Source organism: Saccopteryx leptura, chromosome 3, assembly GCF_036850995.1.
Source record: "Saccopteryx leptura isolate mSacLep1 chromosome 3, mSacLep1_pri_phased_curated, whole genome shotgun sequence".
NCBI lineage: Eukaryota > Metazoa > Chordata > Mammalia > Chiroptera > Emballonuridae > Saccopteryx > Saccopteryx leptura.
In genome coordinates, this window is record NC_089505.1 from 293,706,769 (window position 1) to 293,724,567 (window position 17,799).

The 17,799-nt window shown below is 40.9% G+C and overlaps 1 long non-coding RNA gene and 1 pseudogene across 2 annotated transcripts in view; one reads left to right on the plus strand and one right to left on the minus strand.

The window, feature by feature from the left end:
• LOC136401100 (uncharacterized) overlaps window positions 1–17,799 on the plus strand; it is a 119,050-nt gene that overhangs the window by 70,730 nt on the left and 30,521 nt on the right. The window contains exons 1-3 of one of the 2 annotated variants that reach the window (XR_010750466.1): window positions 1,487–1,653; window positions 2,631–2,751; window positions 9,476–9,696. This is a non-coding gene — a long non-coding RNA (uncharacterized lncRNA). Of the gene's footprint in view, window positions 1–1,486; window positions 1,654–2,630; window positions 2,752–9,475; window positions 9,697–17,799 lie in introns of those variants that run through there. The other variant, XR_010750467.1, reaches the window with a different exon arrangement.
• Window positions 7,642–8,437, minus strand: LOC136397977 (cysteine and glycine-rich protein 2 pseudogene; annotated as a pseudogene).

The following is a 17,799-nucleotide window of genomic DNA, read 5'->3' on the forward strand; positions in this document are numbered from 1 at the left end:
TTGTTCTCTGTCTGTAAATTATTAAAATAAGTAAGCAACGAGTTCCCAGGTCTTCCCGTCCACACAGCGGGGTGTTCGCTCTGGCTCCTCGCTCTCGGCAGCTGGGACTGCGGGGGATGCCATGACTTGTACCTTTGCCTTGACTGCCAGCCCAGGTCCCCAGGCAAACTGCAGGCCTGCGTTCCTGCCACCTTCTCTGCAAGTTCAAGTTCGAGAGCCTCAGGCAGGGTAAAATGCTGGTGTGAGATTCGTCTCCAATGCCCATTCCGTTATTTTCTGTGGAATTCACTTGGATTTCTATCGCCGAGTTTTTATTTTGCCTGAAGGAGAAATCATAGTCTAGTCATTTCTAAGTGAAAATGAACTCACTTGTTTTTCAGTCATTTGAATTTGAAATTTAATTGTATTCAGAATATTCCCCGTCCCACTCCCCCGCCCACAGACACGTACACACATACTGTTTTCTTGCCTTCCTCTTTCCTGGGTTGGATTTTCACATGTTTGGGGCTTATGCAACGACCACGAGGAGTAATGGAGAGAGGCCCTATCCCATCCAGGTGTTGGTTTGTTCAGTCCTAAGCTGGATCCTTATTTTCCATAGAATTGATCTACCAGATCTATTTTTTCCCTTCACCTTCGAAATCACATGAGAAGATAACCCCTTTTCAACCCCATTTTGTTATATTTGGAGGATCGATAAAAAAAAAAAACCCAGGAGAAATCAGAGAGAATCCCAATGAATACTTCACATACCATGTTACTACTTTAAAACTTTGTTGAGATACATTGAGCTTATCATAAAGTTCACCCATTTTGAGTGTACAATGCAACCATTTTTAGTAAATTTACCACCATTTCAGGACACTTTCCTTCTCCCCAGTGAGATCCCTCATGCCTATTTGCCATTCATTCTTGGCACCACCCCCAATCCCAGGCAGCCACAAATCCATTCTCTATCTCTAAACTTGCCATTTCTAGACATTTTGTATAAATAAAATCATACAATCATATGTGGTCTCTTCTCTTTGGCTTCTTTCATTTAATATGATCTTTTTGCAGTTCGTTTATGGTGCCCATGTCTCAGCAGATTGCTCTATTTTTTGCTAACTAGTATTTCATTGTATGGGTATTCCATATCCCCCTTCCCATCTGTTCATCAGTTGATGGATAATTAGATTGTTTCCAGTTTGGAGTTATTATAAATAATGTTGCTACAAACATTTTCGTGCAAGTCTTTGTCATTTCTCTAGTGCTTAAGAGTGGAAGAGCTGGGTGATATGGTCGTTTATTTTTGACATTTTGAGAAATGACCAAAGTGTTTTCTAAATGGCTGCACCGTGTTACATTCCTGCCAGCAATGCAGGAGGTCTCTTGTTTGTCCACATCCTTGTCACACCCCTCACTGCCTGATTTTTTAGAGTCCATCTGATGGGTGGGAACTAGTATCTCATTGTGATTTCAATTTGTATTTCTCTAGTGACTTATATTGTTGATCATCTTTTCAAGGACCACTTTTTAAAATTAATTTTAGAGAGAAGAGAGAGAGAGAGAAAGACAGGAGGGGGAGTTGGAAGCATCAACTCATAATTGCTTCCTGTATGTGCCTTGACTGGATAAGTCCAGGATTTTGAACCAGCAACCTCAGCATTCCAGGTCAGTGCTTTATCCACTGCGCCACAACAGGTCAGGCCCATTTTGCTATTTGTTTTCTATATACCTTTTTATTCTTCTGTTCCTTCATTGCTTCCTTCTGTGGTATTAAGTAGGCATTTTCTAGTGTGCCACTTAAATTTACTTACTGTTTCTTTTACTCTTTATTTTTTTAACAGTTATTTTTTAATGGTTGCTCTGAAGATCACAACTGGTATCTTAACTTAAAGTAATCTAGTTTAGGTTAATATTAACTTAATTTTAAACTGTTTATAGAAACAGTGTTCTTTATATTGCTCAGAGCAGCAGAACCACTAGGAAAGTCTGTATTTATATTTTTGTCTGGTTATCTATGTCTATATCTATATCTATTTATCTTTATGTTGTTGCCTATCTGTATCTGAATTTCTAACATGTATCTACATACATTTTATACTTTTCCATCCTTACATTTCTGCAAAAATGGCTTCATGGGAAACTTTCTAATTCTTTAAGTGTTTGAGTGTGAAGATAATGTCTTATTTGAGAGGATCACAATTTCACAGCTTATTTCTTTTTTTAAAAAAGAAAAATTGTTTTACAATGAATCTATATTTATACCTTCTCCTAGGAGACATAAAGTCATTAAAAAATTAATTGGACTTCTACTTTATACCAAAAGTGAATACATGGTCATCTATAACATGATAGAATTTGGACACTGCTTCTATGACCAGACCTGCACAAATTAAAAGAATTTGTTTATTATAGAGATTTGACCTTATTGTGATTGTGTGAGCTGGTTAAGAGTATCAATTAAGGTGGTTGTTCCCAGCCCTGATGCTGGGAAGATGAAGTTCAGGTCATTCTGAAGGGATGTAAAAGTGGGGAGAACAAAAACCAGCTGGAACCCATAGATGTGAATTGGAGCCCCAAAGGACGAACTGAAATCCATGTTGGTTCTCATGATTACTAACCTCAAATACGTAGCTGTCTTGCAGAAGCTGGGGCCCTTCATCACAGAACTAAACACACTCTTGGCCCAGAAGTCAGGGAAGCAGAAGGAGGATCTCGGTGAGGACGAAGTGGGGGCAATCTTCGTCACTGCTTCACGCCAATGAGGTAGGCCCGCAGGTACGTGACCATTACAGCAACAAGATAAGACAGTGTCTGTTATAAAAGAAATATTGCATGGAACACTTGTGAAAAATGGCAAGGCACGTTTTATTCAAGCTACTGCCATAAGGGAGAGAGAATTCGGTCTAAAACTGAGCCCAACTTCAAATGCAGCCAGACGGCCAGGGGTTTACAGCCAAAGGTGTGAGTGAAGGGCTCAGTGGGTGGAAAATTACTAAGAGGAACTTGGTCAGTTCTCGAGGGAGCAGGCATTGTTGCTAAACACTGCACTGTGCAGGCCAAGGACGAGGCTGAGTTGAGAGGAGTGTTCAAAGGACCTTGACTAAGGTTTGGTTGAGATGGGAGGTGGCGGTTCCTTGTCAGTGTGAACTCTCAGAATAATTGTTGTGTCATTTCTGCTCTTTAAATCTCACACGAGAATCTTTCATAGGGTCCATTCTACCTGAGAAATTTGGGAAATGTAAATTCAGTCTAGACAAAGAGACATACTCCAAAGCTACCACACTCCTGTGTGGGGGCCATGGCTCTTCCTCTGGTCTTATACACCTGCTGTGAGATCCAGGGTGTGGGTCTCCCTCTGTGTGAGACTGATTGGAAAAAAGCTGGCTAAATCTGCCCCTGTGTCTACTTTGTTTCTATCTATTTTTTTTTTCATGAGTTAAATTATATTTTACTGTCTTTTAAAGCATTTTATTGTGATAAGAACAGCAAACATGACTTTGGTCCTCTTAGCAAATTTTCAGATTGCAGTATTGCTGACTAAAGGCACAGGTTGTACAGCCCGTCATTAAGGATTATCCATCTTGCTTCGCTGAAACTTTAAGACTGTTGATTAATAACTGCCCATTTCTCCATCCCTCCCAGCCACTGGTAATCACCATTCGCTCTTTGGTGTTATGAGTTCGACTATTTTAGATACCTCATACGAGAGGAATTGTGCAATCCTTGTCTTTCTGTGTCTGGCTTAGTTCACTTTGTTTCTGTCTTCAGGTGATCTTTCTGGTTTCCTCCCCTTGCTCTCTGGGATGGGAGGGGAGGCACAGTTTCACTGGGGATGTGGACCTGGCCATGTTTATTGAGATTTACACAGCGTTATTAGTGGAGATTTTGGGAGACAGTCTGCCAGAAAATGGCCAGATGACCCACAACCAAAGCAAAAACATAAGTGTTTTCATCTACTGTTAGAGGATAACTCAGAAGTGATTTATTTCCAAGTCTGGGGGTGTGCTCCAAGCTTATGAGGCTGTGGAGGTACTCAGAGCAGAGCTTTGTATTGTAAAGTCGCCTATGTAAGAGCCCCAGACTTGCTCAGGTGCTGAGCGCCCTCCCTCCCTCTGTCCAGCGGGTCAGGCTTTCTCTTGTCCCTCTGCTCACGTCTGTCTGCCCATGGCCCAGGCCACTGGAATGATGAAGGGACAGGCTGACATTACAGAGCTTTCCTCCCTGATCTTGTTCATTGGTTCAAAGAGCCTGATGAAAGGCAAACACTTTGTTCATCGAAATTTGATGATAAAAAATGGGAGGAAGGGGGAAATCTGAAAGTAAGTTCACAGCTAAAGTTGACATACTTCAGAATCGGTCTTATGTTATTTAGAGTTACTATTTGGAGTTATGGAAGCAACCATACATGTTATAAAGCAATGGTCTCCAGAAAAGAGAACTGGAAATGGATTTGGGAAGGAGTGAAGGCAGGAGGTGGGAAAGGTCTAATGAAGAAACCAGAGACAATTCAGAGATGCAGGAAGGAAAGACCACCCCATGTTTCTATAAGAGGGTGTGATCGATACACCAGAGTACATATCAGAAGCTGTTGCACTAACCATTGCACCAGTCAGAGGTCACTGGTGAACTTGGAGTATGAGAAGAAAGTTAGTTTGCCCTGAGTTAAAAAGTGAGGCATTGACAGAAGAAAGCTAGGGAGGAGGTTACTCTTTTACATGGTTTGTGATTAAATGGTCCCTGGCAGTTTTGAGAGCCTGGCAACTCTAGTGAACCTTGCCTTCCCTGAAGGGGAAAACAGCGTGTCATGTGCGATGATATTGGAGAATAAGACTGTCCTGGGAAATCTATTGTACAAGAAGCCAAATCATGACCTCTTTTTTTCTTCTTTGCACTTACTTTTGGCTAGTGGGGAGTTGGAGCACCTACAGGGAGAGGAAATTTATGACTGACTTTTTCATGTACGCAATGAGACCCTATAACAGGACAGACAATTTTGCTAGCCAGGGAAAGGTTCCTCTCCTATTTCCCCAGAAATTATGATTTTGCTGAGCTCTGAGAAAGAGTAAAAGTTAACTAGGAAACTAGAAAAGAGAGAATGGATCCTGTGGCCACAGGCGGCTGTGTGGACCACAGAGAGCAAAGGGGACCACTAGGCTGTCATGTCATATATTCTCACAGCATGCAGGCTCTGCTCACGGGGACCCACGCCACAGTCACTATGTCAACTTCTCTGAGACTATCCTTCTTACTCAGTTCCCCTTCTTGCTTCGGTAGAACTTTGTGTCTGTTTCTGCTACCTGGGACACACACACCCCCAAATCCCCAAACTCAGTGCCTCAGACCTAGGAGAGGAGGCCGCAGACACAGACTGGCTCCAGACCCTACAGGGTCCTGTGGGCTCAGATATCATGTTTGTTCTTGTGTTTTTCTTCAGTAAATTTACCATCTATAGGAAAAACGAAGACATGCCCCCACCCCCCTTCTTCATTTAGCACCGAGATCAGGAAGGAGGTGAGTGGGTAGCCATTCACCAATGTGGGCGTTGGGCACCTATGTGTAGGTGTGTGTTTATGGGGGAGTGGCTGGGGTGGAAGATGTTGTCAACACTTGATACATGGTTCAATGCTAAAGATAAATTGAAAAGATAATTTTTACCAACTATAATTTCACTTTTATGGGTTATAGGGGAACTGACTTAGCCCTACTGCCTTGCCTCTGGTGACTGCCATTTATTTACCAGTTAACATTTCCTATCTAGCTGTTCTGACCCCCAGGGAAATTCTTTCTTCAGGTTTGTGTGCAAATAGCCAAGGCAATCAATACTAATAAAGACGGTTCTGGTTCTTTTAGGATACCTAAGTGTCACTTTCTGAGCCTGGACCGCTATTTGCTTTTCATTATTTTATTTAAAGAGTCAACTTGTAATTTTCAGAAATAACAAATAATTTAAGAAATAACTGTGACGAAGATGGACTTTGTTTCATGTGGCACTGCTGATCAGTGTGGCACTGCTTATATCTCCTAAAACTTTCACAACTTTGATTTTCTAAATGTTCTCTTGGGTAGCACAAAGAATGATAAACTCAAAAGGTAGGACATTAGCAATTAAAAAAGTGGATGCTAATGACCAACTGATGCATTTCATTCATATTATTAATTTGTAATATAATATGAATGAAATGCATCAGTTGTTTACCATTAATAACTCTAAAATTTATGGTGACAAAGGGCCCTGAATGTATTAAAAATTTGACACAATGACAACTATTTTAGGGCCTTAGTTATAGAATAAAGAATGAAAAACAAGAAAATCTTAAAGAAATAAACATATATTTAAAAAATGACTAATGGATTTAAGGAATAGAGGAAATTTGGAAAGAAATGAGGAGCAGGAAACATGGAAGAACAGCATTCAACCTTCTGAGATTATTCATATTCCAGTAGCTTTCGGACTCATCTCTTTCAAGTAGCTGTCACTGGCTTGGTGAATCTTTGAGGGGCTGGAGGGCAATATAAGGGAGCCTTAACATGAGAGTCCCAACACTGGGCAGGGGGGAGAGGCTTGATTCTTGTGTCACTCCCATGCAGGCAGTGCCATGAGCATGGCACCAGTGTTGATTGGGAATGGTCTATACTTGTAGACACCTGCAACCCAGATGTAGTCAAGATTCTGTGTACTTGTGGGAGCAAACCAAATACTAAACTGGATGAGGTCAAGTAGCGATCTATTTAACTACTTTGGTTGTGGAGAGAATGAATTTACAGAGGTAATTTTAGGTCCTGGTTGCTGGTCAGCTGGCCTGGTGGTCATGGTTCCTTGAAGTTGGACATCTGTTGTGGCAGCCAGGGCTCTGGCTGCCGATGGTTAATGAGTCCTCTGGTGTGTTCTAATGGTTGCAGCTGCTCTGTGGGTGGCACAGTGGTTTTGAATGTGTGCAACACCATTGAAGTATGTTGATTATGATTGCTTGTGTGCTTACTCTTCTGGGCACATAATCCTTAGACCTTGTTTGAATTCTAAAATAGTTTTTTCTAATGCAAATGGCTACCTGTTATTGTATTAGGAATGTAAATGAATAAAATAATCAGGGCTATACATATAAAATGTGTGTATAGAGACAATCATCATAGCATTACACATGGGAGCAGAAAATTAAAGATCGCCCAAATATCCACCAAGTTTGAAATAAATAATTTGTGGGAATTCATGTAATAAACCACTATGGGCTTTTTCAAAGACCATATTTTTAATGACTATTTAAATGGACAATGTTTATGATGTGATATGGAGGGGAAAGGCAGGATCTGTTATGATGTAAAACAGAAAATAAATAGTTAAGAATGGAGGGCTGTTGGATGTTGTAGGTGGCTTCGCTTTATTCTTTACTGAATTTTCTTTAATTAACTGCATAATTTATATGAGAGAAAAAAATTATAAGCAATAGAAACAAATTTCAAAATTAAGGGATTTTAAGAATTAAGGGGTGTACCTAAACTGTGATGGTACAGTGGATAAAGCGTCGACCTGGAACACTGAGGTCATTGGTTTGAAACCCTGGCTTGCCTGGTCAAGGTGCATATGGGAGTTGATGCTTCCTATTCCCCCCTTCTCTCTCTCCTCTCCCTAAAATCAATAAGTAAAATCTTTTTTTTTTCAAGTTGAAGTTTTATTTAAAATGTAAAAGAAATGGTTCTTGAAATGCTGATGAATAAAGCAAAAGGATACAGTGCTCTCTTCCTACTAGTCAGCCAGCCTATCCAAGTACAGGGCCATATTCAGTACGTAAGTGCGGTAGAATTTCACAGTAGTTTAATGGTAGAGTATCTGTGCCTAGATGATGGAGAGATTCTTGGTGCGTAACCTCAGTTCTGGGTTTACACTTTCACTGAGCGTGAACAAGGGCTCCCGCTCCTTGGCCGTAGCCAAATCCCTTGGGCCCAAAGTTCTTTGCATGGCATCCTTTACAATAGATTTCATCTTCTTTCTCAGTCAGAGTTGTTGATTCAAGACTCTTTCTGCACTAGGCACACGGGAAGCAGTTTTTGTGCCAGGGCTTCCTGGCTCTGGTTATCTTTTCCACAGCATACACCGAGTCCCCACATCTGGAGCACTTGTCAGTGCCTCTGTATTTCTGAGCAAATTGAGAAGTGTTTGGATTTGTTGTAGGCCTGTGAGGTTGAACACTCTCTGGCTTGATGCCCAGCCTCTTGCCGCAGTCCATGTTGAGTGTGCCAGCACCCTGGCCATAACCATAGCCTTTTGGCCCATACTTCTTTTTGTAGCATGTCTTCATCATGAATTGCCACTGTTGTGCTATCTAATTTTTTCCTGCAAACCACGGGCAGAAAGCAGCAGTGGTGGAAACTTCTCCCATCATGTTGCACCTCTTCTGCGTGGTACACGGTCCTGCCGCAGGCCCCACATGTTTCCACTTCCCTAGACGGGCATTTCGAGTTGGATGCAGGACTACGCACTGCAAGCAGAGCGAGCAAAGCGGAGCTGGAATGGGCTTGCAGAATGTCTGAGAGCCAATCGATAAATAAAATATTAAAAAAAAATTAATGGGTGAATATTTTCATTCAAATGGGACTGCTGAAAAAAACTTGAAAAGTTCCAAAGGAATATAGAGTATTTATGAAGCAGTGGGAATTGAACACTCTATTTTATGTCATGGACATTGAAAAATTTCTTTCAACCTATGATCCATATTAGATTCTGTGGTTTATATAGGAAAAAAAAAACCAGTGACATTAGTCACAGGTTTTTTCTGTGTCAGTATCAGCTCTGACCTGTTGCTGCACAGATCGTTGAAATAAAAAAATACGTAGCCTTCAATGAGAGTAAGTTCTGCAACAGAGGGGGAGATGTTCCTAGAATGAAGAAATGTCACAGGTGGACCTGACCCTGGCATTTTCAGCCTGAGGACTTCAATGTCACTGCCGCCCTGCGAACACACTGCTGACAGGTCCTCCCATTAGGTGTTCCTAAGGGTTCCGTGTTACAGTTAAAATCAGAGAGTGTGGGCATAGCACAAGATCATCTACAACAGTAAGTAAATTGTGTGGGCGAGCACCAGGATGGTTCCCCTGACTGGAAGCTGGCAGCTGGCAAACCAGATGTGGACATGTTAGGATCACTTACTGGCAAATGAGCTCAACCATTTTGGAGGGTGATTTTGTGATGTCTCACTTTTAAAAAAAATGTACATACCTTTCAAGTCACCAGTCCACTTGTAAGAATTTACGTTAAAAGAAACATTGCAAAACTACTTGGGTTGGAAGGCACAACTGTGTTCATGAAAACATCTCTCTGTGAGCAAAAAGCGAAAACAAGCTAAAAACCCACCAATATGAAGTTGTAAGTAATTTCATTTATAGTTCTATAATAGAATACTGAGAATCTTTTTAAAAAAGGGGAAGTCCTTGTGGGCAGAGATCAAGGTCCCTGCAGCACAGCTGAGCTCAAACCTCCTCTGCTTGCAACCAGCCAGGTTTCCAACCCATGTGATGGGAGTCAAGGGGGAACAACTTCACTCCTGGCAAGAAGCATTCTGGAATGTGCCGGAACATGAAACATGTGGGGGGCCCGGGTATCCAGGAGGAACACCAACAATACCTAATTTGAGGGGAACAGACAGGAGAGCTCTTCAAGCAAGACCCTGCATTATGGATGAGAACTGAAGAGAAACGTGAAAGAGGGTGTCTGAGGTTAGTTCAAAATGGGCTCAGAAGTAAAGAGTTGTAAGAGCGAGGACCGTTGATGACATTCTGACTTTTGTCATGTTGGAAGAGTTGTACTGATTGTCACCAGCCGGTGTGTTGTTTTCCTGTGACTCCCCTGGAAATCAGCCTTGGCACCAGAGCATAACCCAAGGGGACACCTTCCCCCAGGGGGTTACCCCACTGAGATACTGAGCACTGATTCTCTGGGTCCGAACGAGCTGTCCTCACTTATATCTATGTCATATGAATCGTATTTAAATAGATTCTAATAAGTAATGGATGCTTTTCCTCCATGGCACTTTTTATAGATACTGACTTACTTCAAACTCATGTTTGTAAGACCTCTTCACCTTTGAGTAGCGAACTCAGAATGTTCTCTCAGTGTTGATGGACAGCAGGTCTCTCAGCCTCAGCACTACACAATATTTTGTGGTGGAATCTGCCCTGCACACTGTGGGATGGTATTTTAATTGGTATTGCATTGAATTTATAAATTGCTTTGAGTAATATAGACATTTTATTTTATTTATTTATTTATTTATTTTTAATATTTATTTTTTAAGTATATTTTATTTTTTAAATTATTTTTATTTATTTATTCATTTTAGAGAAGAGAGACACAGAGAGAGAGAGAGAGAGAGAGAGAGAGAGAGAGAGAGAGAAGGGGGGAGGAGCAGGAAGCATCAACTCCCACATGTGCCTCGACCAGGCAAGCCCAGGGTTTCGAACCGGCGACCTCAGCATTTCTAGGTCGACGCTTTATCCACTGTGCCACCACAGGTCAATATAGACATTTTAATGATGTTTATTCTTCCTAACCATGAGCACAGTATATGCTTCCACTTGTTTGTATCTTCCCTGATTTCTTTTATCAATGTTTTATAATTTTCCGAATACAAGTCTTTAATCTCCTTGGTTAAATTTATTCTTAGGTACTTTATTTTTTTTGGTACAATGGTGAAGGGGATTGCTTCCTTAATTTCTCTTTTAGACACTTCATTGTTGGTGTATAAAAATGCCTCTGATTTCTGAGTATTAATTTTATATCCTGCCACCTTGCTGAATTCATTTATCAGGTCCAGTAGTTTTTTGACTGAGACTTTAGGGATTTTTATATATAATATCATATCATCTGCAAATAATGATAGTTTTACTTCTTCTTTTCCAATTTGGATGCCTTTTATTTCTTTTTCTTGTCTGATTGCTGTGGCTAAGACTTCCAGAACTATGTTGAATAAAAGTGGTGAAAGGGGGCACCCCTGCCTTGTTCCTGATCATAAGGGGATTGCTTTTAATTTTTGCCCATTGAGTATGATGTTGGCTGTGGGTTTCTCATAGATGGCCTTTATCATGTTGAGGTATGTTCCCTGTATTCCCACTTTGCTGAGAGTTTTGATCATGAATGAGTGCTGGATTTTATCAAATGCTTTTTCTGCATCTATTGAGATTATCATGTGGTTTTTCTCCTTCCTTTTGTTTATGTGATGAATCACATTGATTGATTTGCAAATATTGTACCTGCTTTGCCTCCCAAGAATAAATCCCACTTGATCATGGTGTATGATTTTTTTCATATATTGCTGGATCCAGTTTGCTAATATTTTGTTGAGGATTTTAGTATCTAAATTCATCAGGGATATTGGCCTATAATTTTCTTTCTTTGTGTTGTCTTTGCCTGGTTTTGGAATCAGAATTATGCTCGCCTCATAAAAGGAGCTTGGAAGTCATTCTTCCTCATGAATTTTTTGAAATAGCTTGAGAAGGATAGGAGTTAGTTCTTCTTTGAATATTTGGTAGAATTCACTTGTGAAGTCATCAGGCCCAAAACTTTTTTTGTTGGGAGTTTTTTGATAACTCTTTCAATCTAATTTGTTGTAATCAGTCTGTTTAAGTTTTCTGCTTCTTCCAGATTAATTTTGGAAGATTATATGTTTTAGGGAATTTGTCCATTTCCTCTAGGTTGTCTAGTTTTTTGGCATACAGTTCTTCATAGTATTTTCTTACAATATTTTGTATTTCTGTTGTGTCAGTTATTGCTGCACTCTCATTTCTAAGTTTATTTATTTGAGTCCTCTCTCTTTTTTTCTTGGTGAGTCTGGGAAAAGGTTCGCCGATCTTGTTTACCTTTTCAAAGAACCAGCTCCTGGTTTCATTGATTCTCTGTATTGTTTCTTTAGCCTCTATGTCATTTATTTCTGCTCTGATCTTTATTATTTCCTTCCTTCTACTACCTCTGGGCTTTAGTTGCTGTTCTTTTTCTAGTTCTTTTAGATGCAGGGTCCAGTTCTTTATTTGAGCTTTTTCTAGCTTTTTAAGGTATGCCTGTAATGCTCTGAACTTCCCTCTCAGGACTGCTTTTGCTGTGTCTCATAAATTTTGAGTTGATATATGCTCATTATCGTTCATTTCTAGGATTTTTTTAAATTTCTTCTTTTATCTCATTGTTAACCCATTCGTTATTTAATAACATGCTATTTAGTTTCCAACTGTTTGAATATTTTTTATTTTTTCTGTTGTGGTTGATTTCTTGTTTCATGCCATTGTGATCAGAGAAAGTACACGAGAAAGATTGAAAGTATAATTTCAATCTTCTTAAATTTGTTGAGGCCACTTTTGTGCCCTAATATGTGGTCTATCCTAGAGAATGTACCATGAGCACTTGAAAAGAATGTATATTCTGCTGCTTTAGGATGAAAGGTTCTGAAGATGTCTAATAAATCGAGTTGATCTAGAGTGTCTTTAAGTCTGCTGTTTTTTGTTAATTTTCTTTCTTGAGGATATATCTAGTGATGTTAGTGTGGCATTGAAATTCCCTACTATTATAATATTGCTATTGATCCCGCTTTTTAAATCCATCAAAGTCTGCTTTATATATTTAGGTGCTCCTATAGTAGGTGTAGGTGCGTAGATATTTATAATGGTTTTATCTTCCTGTTGGACTGCTCCCTTTATCATTATGTAGTGACCTTCTTTATCTCTTACTATAGCCTTTGTTTTAAAGTCCATTTTGTCTGATATAAGTATTGCTACCCCAGCTTTTTTTCATTTTCATTTGTGTGAAATATTTTCTTCCATCCTTTTATCTTCAGTCTATGTGCATCTTTTGTTTTAAGGTATGTCTCTTGTAGATAGTATATGTATGGGTCCTGTTTTCTTATTCATGCAGCTACCCTATGTCTTTTGATCGAATCATTTAATCTACTTACATTTAAAGTTATTATTGATATGTAGTTGTTTATTGCCATTTTATTCTTTAAAACTGTATTCCTCTTTTGCTATATTCTTTTTCTCCTTTGATCTGTTTACAACAGGCCCCTTAGCATTTCTTGCAGCATTGGTTTGGTTGTACTGAATTCCTTGAGTTTTTTTTGGTCTGGAAAGCTTTTTATTTCTCCTTCAATTTTAAATGACAACCTTGCTGGATACAGTAGTCTTGGTTGTAGGCTCCTGTTTTACATTACTTTAAATATTTCTTGCCATTCCCTTCTGGTCTCAAGTGTTTCTGTTGAGAAGTTGGGAGTCATCCTTATGGGGGCTCCTTTGTAGGTGATAGCCTGTTTTTCTCTAGCAGCTTTTAATATTTTCTCTTTATCACTTAGCTTTGTTATTTTAATTATGATGTGTCTTGGTGTAGATTTCTTTGGGTTTCTCTTAATGGAGTTCTCTGTGCTTCTTGAACTTGTGAGACATTTTCCTGCCTTAATTGAGGGAAGTTTTCAGCTATGATACGTTTGAACAAAGTCTCTATCCCTTGTTCTTTCTCTTCTTCTTCAGGAACCCCTATGTTGTGGATGTTATTTCTCTTCATGTTGTCACAGAGCTCTCTTAGAGTTTTCTCAGACTTTTGAGTCTCTTTTGTTTTTTCTGCTCCACTTCCATGCCTTCATTTATCTTGTCCTCTAACTCTCAGATTCAATCCTCAGCTTCATCCATCCTGCTTTTAATTCCTTCCATTATGTTCTTCATTTCTGATATTGTGTTTGTCATTTCTGACTGGTTCTTTTTTATTATTTCAATGTCTTTTTTTATATTTGCTATCTTTTTATTTAGGTGTTCGTAATGACCATCTATTGTTATTCTAAGATCTTTGAGCATCCTAACAATCATTATTTTAAACTGCATCTGGTAATTTGGTTATATCTGATTCATTCAGGTCCTTTTCTGGGGATTTCTCTTGAGTCATTTGTGTTGCATTTCTCTGCCTTCTCATTTTGTCTGTGTAAAAGAAGGTTTTGGCTACTGGAGTCCACTGGTGTGGCCTCTGTGTTCCCTAGGTGTGGTCTGTGTGCAGGACCACTGCCCCCTCTGCTGCTGCTGCCTAGGGTGTTCGAGTATGGGTGTTGCTATTGTAGTCCACTGGGGCAGTTGCTGTAGTTTCTGCCTCTACATTGTGGGAGGGTCTGCTATCACATGCTTGGTGGTACAAGCCTCGGTGGCATCAGCCTTCTCCCTGCCCCTGCTGGTGGGGTTATGCTCGGCCCTGAGGGTAGGGGTGAGGAGGTTTGCTCAGCTGCGGGTCTCCAACTGATTCCAGGCTTTCATCCTTCCCCTGCAGGAGGAGCCCACTTGTGAGACAGCTGCAAGCCTTGGCTCCACAGGCCGGGTTGGGCTTTGTGACCATGCTCAGTCATGGGACTCCGCCTCTTCTGGGCTTTTTCTCTATCCCTGTGGGAGGAGCTGGCTCCTGCATCAGGCCACAAGCCTGGGTTCTGTGGGTGGGGCAAGGTTGCACTCCTGTGCCCTTGCTTAAGGGCAGGTCTCCGCCCCTTTCGGGGCTCCTGCCCTTCCCCTGCAGGCTGAATTGCAGGCAGCCTGTAGCTGGGCTTGACCACTTTCCTGCATCCCCTCCTCCCCAGCCCAGCAAGGCCAAGCTCACACTTGGGCTTCAGTTGTGGCCAGCCAGCTTCTACCCTTGCTGACAGAACCTCGTTTCTGTGTCCCGCCACCACCTGCCCTCGGGTGAGCCCACAGCCGTGTGGGTGGGGGTGCTGCAGCTCAGACCCTAAGACTCACTACTGTAGTCCCGAAAGCTCCCTCTTTCTAAGTAACTCTGCTCTAAGTATTGTGGGAGAGTTTGTTTGGCTGGTGTCCTGCTTTACTTTGCTAGTATTGCTGTTTCCAGGGGAAATATTCACTTCAGATTTGGGGAGTGACTCATCCCAGGGTTAGGGTGGCTGTCTCTCAAAGTGTTTCTCCCTGTGCCTCCTAGATTACACTCTCTTCCCGCTGCTCCAGTCCTCTCCTCTCTCCCCATCCCCCAGAGCCCCGGGTGAGTGGTTGTGAGAGAGGTTTTCTGTGCTGTCCCTTTAAGAAGAATCCTGGGTCTGAGAAATCAGTCTCTTTCTCACAAACAGTATCCTGACTTGTTTATAACTAAATCCTGTCCATACACCTCTTCTAGGCTCTGGGGCTGCAGGCTGGGGCTTTTTTCCTGGGGCTCAGGACTCTCCCTTCTCTTCTAAACTCACTTCCCGCCACGTGAGTCTCACCAGGCTGCCGCTCGCTCCAGGGAGCTGGGCAGCCCTCTCCGCATTTCTGCTTTTCCTACCAGTCTCAGTATGGCTTCTTCAGTGTTCCTTGGTTGAAGAGTCCTCTTAGTTTAGTCCAAATTTGGTTTTTCTAGATGATGATTCTTAAAATTAAGTTGTAATCCACTTTGGTCCTGGGAGGTGGAAGTTGGTACGTCCACCTACTCCATTGCCATCTTGTCACCTCCCTAAGATGATAATTCTTTATGATAACTGTGACAAGTTAAAATGGACACATGCATATGGTGTTAAGGATGTGTGAAATAAAGACACAGACAGTGAAATTAAACAATATTCAATTTTCTTAATTACTTCTTAAGTTTTCTGCATTCTCTTTGAAATAAAAGGTTTGCCATTAGCTTCCCTTTTTTTCCACACATTTCCTTGTGTGTTCTTGTGTTTCCACACATGCTGTGGCTATCACACAGACTAATAAGAGTTATCCTCTCTCACTAGCATGGATTGGTCCTTTTGGGATTTTTTGATCATTATTTAGCAACCTCCTGATGAACATGTTTCAGTTATTGAGAGTAACACATATTGCAGGCTGAGAGGGTCAGCTGCCTCTGCTGCTCCATATGCTGATAGTCACTCCTCCCGTTTGTATCTTGCTGGAACTTGTCACCATGGTGTCCACAGCAGTGGTCTCAACAATCCTAACTGACTTGATCAACTATCTTTATTTTGCAGTTTCTATTTTGTCTGTACTATCTATGATAGGGATACTAGAATTGAGATACCAGGATCCCAATCTGCCTATACCAGGGATCCCCAAACTATGGCCCGTGGCCCACATGTGGCCCTCTGAGGCCATTTATCCAGCCTCTGCTGCACTTCTGGAAGGGGCACCTCTTTCACTGGTGGTCAGTGAGTCCACTGCAAAGCGTGGCATCGCTCATGTACAGTACTACTTCCGATGACGTGAGATGCATGCATCACGGCTCCGGAAGCTCGTCATATCACTTGTTACGGCTAGCAGTGACAAATATGGAACTTGACATTGACCATCTCATTAGCCAAAAGCAGGCCCATAGTTCCCATTGAAATATCGGTCAGTTTGTTGATTTAAATTTACTTGTTCTTTATTTTAAATATTGTATTTGTTCTCATTTTGTTTTTTTACTTTAAAATAAGATATGTGCAGTGTGCATAGGGATTTGTTCATAGTATTTTTATAGTCTGGCCCTCCAATGGTCTGAGGGACAGTGAACTGGCCCCCTGTATAAAAAGTTTGGGAACCCCTGGCCTAGACCTTACAAAGTAAAAGTGAGTTCTCTTTTTTTCTGTGTAAAATAAAATGTATTGAGTAGAACTTTATTTGAAGAGTCTGTTCAGAAAACCCATAAGTAGATCTTTTTACTACTAACAAACTGTGAAATGTAATGATAATCAGGTAAGAGTTTTAATGTTCATTTTTACTGGGTAGATTTTTCTTGATATAAAATTACTTAGGTTCTGTTAGGTTTATGAGACAGGAAAGAGTTCTCAGTGTGGTCAAGACCTATCAAGTACCAGCAAATCTCATCTTTTTAACTTCACTTACTTCTAACCTTCCTTTTAACCTGGATGAGGATGAGTCTCCCTAGAAAGCCTTTTAATCATAGAAAAGGAAATGAGCAAAAACTTGGCAGCACAGGATACTTTTAGAGTAAGGCGACCGTGAGGCTCTGATTATCCAAATGGTAAACTAGTCTGGTTGGTTAGGCATGGCGTTAATGGATTATCACATTATCACATTATCTTCTCAGCGTTACAAAATACAGGATACTGCCATTATCACCATTTTATAGACGAGGACACAGATTTAGAAAAGTTAAGTCACCTGCCCAAGTTCACAGAGCATTCAGTGGAGCCATGGTCCAAAACTGGGAGGTCTCTCTGGAGTGTCTGCCTGTCGCTAAGTACTAGTATGGGAAAGAGTCCTCATGGAGAGAAAACAGCACTTTAATCTCAACTTTGGTTGATTGATACTCATCCTTCTTCTCAGTCCAGCTCTACTTCTTCCATCTGGCCACCCCTATATGTTGTATATTCAAGTATCAATTATTGAGAAGCAACTACATTTAAGTACCTTGCTAGGTGTTCTGGTACAGAGGAAATAGGACTTAACCATCTGCCTTTAAGCATGGAATCCTCTGTCTGGACAATCAGGTGAACCCAAACTGTAGTGTGATCATTGCCACAGGGGTCGCCCACAGTATCCATGGCCTCTGACCCTAGTTTTTTCAGATCTAAAATGGGAATAAGTAATGCCTACTTTCTAGAAACGTGGGTTGTATTTAAAGAGCTTAAACATTAAGGTGTTTTTTGGACAAGGTTAACATTTAAATCAGTGAACTTTATGTAAAGCGATTGCTCTCCCTAATGTGGGCGGGCCTAATCCAATCAGTTGAAAGTACTACTAGAAAGACGGACCTCCTCTAAGCAAGAAGAAATTCCTTCAGCAAATGGCCTTTGGACTTGAACTAAAACACCAACTCTATAGCCTGCCAGCCCACACTGTGGATTTTGGACTTGCTAGCTCCATAATTGTGTAAGCCAATTCCTTAAAATAAACCTC